Below are 6,700 nucleotides of genomic sequence, written 5' to 3'. Positions count from 1 at the left end.
AGCCCCCTTCTAAAGTATGTTGGCAAGGGGCCCCTATTGAGCAACCCAAGAACAAACAGACATATAAACAGCATCGCGAAAGGCCACACAGCAGTGTCTGAGCTGTTAGCAAATCCAGTCTGCTAACTAAACACGTGGGGGGAAACGGGAAAGTCTTCTCTCCTCTACTAAAGGTTTAAAGCACAAGCAGACCCAAGGTCAATAAACTGATGCCATCAGGGTGGGAGCAGGAGGGGGAAATGGAGGAAAGAAGTGAAAATGAAGCATGATTTAGTAATTCTGGAAAGAACAGTGCTGCACATAACCAAGAAGTTATTTCAGTGGGAGGTGAAAAGAAAACAAAAATCTCAAAATCAGAGAGGGAGGCTGATAGGGGAAAATGAGAAAAGAAACAAAAGTGGAAGAATGATTTAATGAGTTCTGGGAAGAAAGCGTGTAACTGAATTGAGGGTCTGATTGATGGGATGGGTTTTAGAAAGAAAATGGAATCTTGCTTTCTGCCTATGGACGCTGCCGTGTAAGCATCGTTGACATCTCCCCCTCCCCAGCTGTCATGTCTAAGTCAGAGTCTCCCAAAGAGCCCGAACAGCTGCGGAAGCTCTTCATCGGAGGTTTGAGCTTTGAAACAACCGAGGACAGTCTGAGGAGCCATTGTGAGCAGTGGGGAACGCTCACAGACTGTGTGGTAATGAGGGATCCAAACACCAAGCGCTCCAGAGGCTTCGGGGTTGTCACGTATGCCACTGTGGAGGAGGTGGATGCAGCCATGAAGGCAAGGCCACAAGAGGTGGGTGGAAGAGTTGGGGAACCAAAGAGGGCCGTCTCAAGAAAAGATTCTCAAAGACCTGGTGAAAAAGATTTTTGTTGGTGGCATTAAAGGAGACACTGAAGAACATAGCCTAAGAGACTATTTTGAACAGTATGGGAAAATTGAAGTGATTGAAATCATAACTGACCAAGGCAGTGGTAAAAAGAGAGGCTTTGCTTTAGTAAGCTTTGATGACCATGACTCTGTAGACAAGACTGTCATTTAGAAATACCACACTGTGAATGGCCACGACTGTGAAGTAAGGAAAGCCCTATCTCAGCAAGAGGTAGATAGTGCTTCATCCAGCCAAAGAGGTCAGAGTGGTTCTGGAAACTTTGGTGGTGGCCGTGGAGGAAACTTCAGTGGTCGAGCTGGCTTTGGTGGCAGCCGCGGTGGTGTTGGCTGTGGTGGCAGCGGGGATGGCTATAATGGATTCGGTAATGATGGAAGCAATTTTGGAGGTGGTGGAAGCTACAATGATTCTGGCAGTCACAACAATCAATCTTCAAATTTTGCATGAAAGGAGGAAACTTTGGAGGCAGAAGTTCTGGCCCCTATGGTGGTGGAGGCCAATACTTTGCCAAACCACGAAACCAAGGTGGCTGTGGTGGTTCCAGCAGCAGCAGGAGCTATGGCAGTGGCAGGAGGTTGTAATTACTGCCAGGAAACAAAGCTTAGCAGGAGAGGAGAGCCAGGGAAGTGACAGGGAAGCTCCAGGCTACCACAGATTTGTGAGCTCAGCCAAGCAGGGTGGTGGCAGGGTCTAGCTGCTACAAAGAAGACATGTTTTAGACAATACTCATGTGTATGGGCAAAAAACCCCTTGAGGACTGTATTTGTGACTAATTGTATAACAGGTTATTTTAGTTTCTGTTCTGTGGAAAGTGTAAAGCATTTCAAAATTGATTTTTTTTTTGTTTTTTCTTAACATCTTTATTGGAGTATAATTGCTTTACAGTGGTGTGTTAGCTTCTGCTTTATAACAAAGTGAATCAGCAATACATATACATATCCAGCAAAGGGTTTTAATGTAGAGGTTTTTTTTGCACCCATGCTGTTGATTGCTAAATGTAGTAGTCTGATCATGACACTGAATAAATGTGTCTTTTTTTAAAATGGGCTGTGTAACGTTAGTCTACTCTGAAGCCATTTTGGTAAACTACCCCAACAGTGTGAAGTTAGAATTCCTTCAGGGTGATGCCAGGTTCCATTCAAAATTTATTTACAGCCTGCTTTGGTGGAGAAGCTATTGTCTTCAGAAACCTTGGTGTAGCTGAACTGACAGTTACTGTGTTGTGACCTGGAGTTCACCGTGAAAAGGGTCACCCAAGCAAAGTTATGGAGTTTTTTGGTTATTAATATGATTGTTGGCACATCCTATGCCATATATCTAAATTGAATTATGGTACCAGGTAAAGTTATAGATGGGAATGAAGCTTGTGTATCATCCATTATCATGTGTAATCAATAAACTATTTAATACCCTCTTGAAAAAAAAAAGAAAGAAAACAGAATCTTAAGGGAAGTTGGGAATGTCTGAAATGGTTCCTGGTTCATTCGTTTTCAATTAAAATTTTATGTGTAAAATTATGATCAGCCATTGCCAACGGGACGTGTAGCATCTCTGTTGATATTGTTTGCCGCTCCGTGGGCTTACAAGGATAATACAATTCAAAGTTGCCATTTACCCCCCAGGAGGAAAGCCTGGAAGTGATTAGGAAGAACCTTTCTTTGGTTGCTCCGAGTTGTAGCTAAGAGAGAGAAAAAAAGAACAAGGAAAATAGGTGCGTGCTGCCTATGGGCTGGAATCCCAGCAGTTTTACTGGCGTGAGTTCAACTCTGCCCATAGAGGCAGAGCTCCATGGGGGAAGATGGAGTGGACGATAGAGGTGATAGCTGACTGAGGAGGCAAAAAACAGTCAGGGAGAGGACCTGAGACCTGAGCGTGGTGATTCTCAGCCATGGGGTTGAAACATGACAGCATGACTCTTACTTGTCATGAGATGTGAATGTCAGATCAAGCTTTTGAGTATTACACCAAGGGTAGGAAGCATTAGAGGCATTGTAGCCAAGAGAAGTCTCGATCAGGGTTGCCTTAAGAAAGATCACTGTGTGACTGCATGATCAAGGTTCTCCAGGGAAACAGAACCAACAGGATACATATATAAGGAGATTTCTTGTAGGAATTGGCTTATGTGGTTATGGAGGCCAAGAAGGGCCACGATCTGCCGTCTGCAAGCTGGAGATCTAGGAAAGCAGGTGGTGGGCTGGTAATTCAGCCCAAGGCTGAAGCCTGAGAACTGGGGAGGAGTGGGGAGCTTTCTGAGTCTGAAAGCTTGAGAACAAGGAGCATTGGAATCTGAGGGGAGCAGAGAGAGCAGAGTCTCCCTTCCTCTACATTTTTTGGTTCTATTTGGACCCTCAACAGATTGGACGTTGCCCACCTACACTGGGGAGGGTGATCTGCTTTGCTTATCAGTTCACCAGTTCAAATGCTAATCTCTTCTTGAAACAGTATCTCAGGCCCAGGAATAATATTTTATAAGCTATCTGGGCATCCTGTAGCCCAGTCTAGTTGACACATAAAATTAACCATTACAGCAACTCTGCCAATATTGTCCCCTCTCTCCTCCCCAGAGCCTAGGTCACAAGAGAGACCATTCTTATTTATGCCCATGCAGAGGGTGGGGGATGTCTGGAGGTACCGTTGAAGTGGGGAGGAAATGTGGTCATGGGTCTTGACTAAAGTGTTGAGAGGAGGGCAGAGGAGTGGAGAGATTCAAAAGGGTATCAGCTGATACAAAGCCACACATACCTTTACAAGTGACTAGGGTTATACTGAGGCCATTTAGCACCCTGCACAAGGGCAGTATGGATCTTCACTTCAGACATTTGGTCTGGTGACTGAGTTCTCTGAGGCTAGGTTTGGGTAGGGATTAAAATTTTTTTTTTTTAAATTTAGAAATAATTTTAGACTTACAGAAAAACTGGGAAAATGCAGAGAATTCCCTTACACTCAGCTTTTTGGCATATAACTAGGAAGGAGTTCAAAGAACTGAGAGACATCTCTATAGAGCAACTCCATTCTATTCTGCTTATTTAAGAGAACTGTTTTTCAAGACTTGGATTTATAAAAGCTGAAAAATAAGTAATGTTTATCTTTGTATGCATGAACTAATTTATACAAGCATCCCATCCATCTCATTAAGCAACAAATTTACCATAAAATTTTGCTTTTTGTGTGCTTTAATTATCCAAATTTATAATATTCTTACATTATTTTCATCAATTACATGCTATTAATAATTATAATAATTCACCTAAAATAAATTCTTAGCACCTATTAGAGCCTTATAATCAAAGGAAATATTTTAAAAATCTATATTTCATTTATATGCGTATAATGGGAGTATGATAAAGTAATCAGTAATAGTCTTTCAGCCATGAAAACACATTAGGAGAAAATTCAATGGTGGAAATGGGAAATAGAAACACAATTCTAGGAGAAAAAGGAATATGTAAATTTCTAGCTATTAAAGTGCTAGGTTCTTTTTTTTTTTTTAACATCTTTACTGGAGTATAATTGCTTTACAATGGTGTGTTAGTTTCTGCTTTATAACAAAGTGAATCAGTTATACATATACATATATCCCCATATCTCTTCCCTCCCACCCCTCTAGATGGTAACAAGGAGCTGAGCTGATCTCCCTGTGCTATGCGGCTGCTTCCCACTAGCTATCTATTTTACATTTGGTAGTGTATATATGTCCATGCCACTCTCTCACTTTGTCCCAGCTTACCCTTCCCCCTCCCCATGTCCCCAAGTCCATTCTCTAGCAGGTCTGCGTCTTTATTCCTGTCTTGCCCCTAGGTTCTTCATGACCTTTTTAAAATTTTTTTTTAGATTCCATATATATGTGTTAGCATACGGTATTTATTTTTCCCTTTCTGACTTACTTCACTCTGTATGACAGACTTGAGGTCCATCCACCTCACTACAAATAACTCAATTTCGTTTCTTTTTATGTAAGCTGAGCAATATTCCATTGTATATATGTGCCACATCTTCTTTATCCATTCATCTGTCAATGGACACTTAGGTTGCTTCCATGTCCTGGCTATTGTAAATAGAGCTGTAATGAACATTGTGGTACATGACTCTTTTTGAATTATGGTTTTCTCAGGGTATATGCCCAGTAGTGGGTTTGCTGGGTTGTATGGTAGTTCTATTTTTAGTTTTTTAAGGAACTTCCATACTGTTCTCCATAGTGGCTGTATCAATTTACATTCCCACCAACAGTGCAGGAGGGTTCCCTTTTCTCCACACCCTCTCCAGCATTTATTGTTTGTAGATTTTTTGATGATAGCCATTCTGACCGGTGTGAGATGATATCTCATTGTAGTTTTGATTTGCATTTCTCTAGTGATTAATGATGTTGAGCATTCTTTCATGTGGTTGTTGGCAATTTGTATATCTTCTTTGGAGAAATGTCTATTTAGGTTTTTTTTTTTAATTATTTACTTATTTATGGCTGTGTTGGGTCTTCATTTCTGTGTGAGGGCTTTCTCCAGTTGTGGCAAGCGGGGGCCACTCTTCATCGCCGTGCGCGGGCCTCTCACTATCGCGGCCTCTCTTGTTGCGGAGCACAGGCTTCAGACGCGCAGGCTCAGTAGTTGTGGCTCACGGGCCTAGTTGCTCCGCGGCATGTGGGATCTTCCCGGACCAGGGTTCGAATCTGTGACCCCTGCATTGGCAGGCAGATTCTCAACCACTGCGCCACCAGGGAAGCCCTATTTAGGTTTTAATAGCATCAAATTGCAAGGTACTTAAATTCTGTCAGATACATTTAAAAGGAGTATTGTAATATTTTTGTTTTAATTTGTCAGTATTTATAATATGCAAATTATATCCTTTGATATTATAAAAATTTAAGATAAAATAATTCAAGTGTCATCTTTGAAATGTGTATCATTTTCAAAATTCCTGGGGGATATGCAAAAACAAACAAACAAAAAACAAATGAGTGAAAGCCACAGCTTTGGAGGATGCCTTGAGTTTGTGCTGTTCATCTTCTTGGCTAATTCCCTTTATCATATCCTTGCCACCTTTTACCTGGACAAGAGCCTGAACCCCCCCAGGGTCTCTCCCTGGCTGAGCAGAATTGACTTTGCTGCCAAAGGGGCCTCCCTACAGACAAATATGGTCATGGAATCCCTTCAAAATCTCTGTTGGGTGTCATCCTACCTGCAGCTTGTTGCTGGGCTTGGTCAACTTTTACATGAGTCATTAACTGAGACAGAAATATTGACTTGGATTTTACTCTTTCTTTCTCAATAAAGGTTTCTGCATTTAGATGGCATAGGACAGAGGTAGCAAATCAGTAGCCCCTGGGCCATATCTGGCTTGAAGATGTGCTTGGTTTGAAATCTAAAACATTTAAAAATAGTTTAAAGGAGAAACACTGGAATCTTGCTAACAGTAAACTTTGTGGCATTTTAACTTGCCATATTTCCATCTCCCCTCCCAGCTCTGCAGTAGCCTCGGAAACCAACATCCCACAACAAAGGTGAAAGCCAGCAGACTAACAGCCATTGGAGGGGCAGAATGGGGTTGGAACTCCTCCAAAGACCCATTCCCAGAGAATTGTCATTATTTCACCTTCTAATGGTTCCCCATTCCCAAGAGTTGTCTTTATTTGACCTTAGAGCTTCCCCAGTGCAAACAAGAGGCATTTGTAAAAAACAATCAGCAGTGATGGTTTAGTATCACAGCTGCCTGAGATGATGATATCAGTGGGGCAAACAACAAGCTGACCAAAAAACCCAAAAGGAAAAGTTGGAGAATGATATTTCCGTTGGAGGTTTTGAAAAGCTCTGCTATATTCCTGGGAA

General features: G+C 41.9%; 1 pseudogene across 1 annotated transcript; it reads left to right on the top strand.

Moving 5' to 3' along the window:
- Positions 1-553: 553 nt before the first annotated feature.
- On the top strand, positions 554-1,462 carry LOC309834868 (heterogeneous nuclear ribonucleoprotein A1-like; annotated as a pseudogene). Its single transcript has one exon. The product of its transcript is annotated as a heterogeneous nuclear ribonucleoprotein A1-like (transcript).
- The last annotated feature ends 5,238 nt before the right edge of the window (positions 1,463-6,700 follow it).

The sequence above is a fragment of the Grampus griseus genome (assembly GCF_964374135.1).
Source record: "Grampus griseus genome assembly, chromosome: 16".
Classification (NCBI taxonomy): Eukaryota; Metazoa; Chordata; class Mammalia; order Artiodactyla; family Delphinidae; genus Grampus; species Grampus griseus.
Note: the sequence above shows the minus strand (reverse complement) of the source record. Positions and strands in the feature narration are given on the sequence as shown.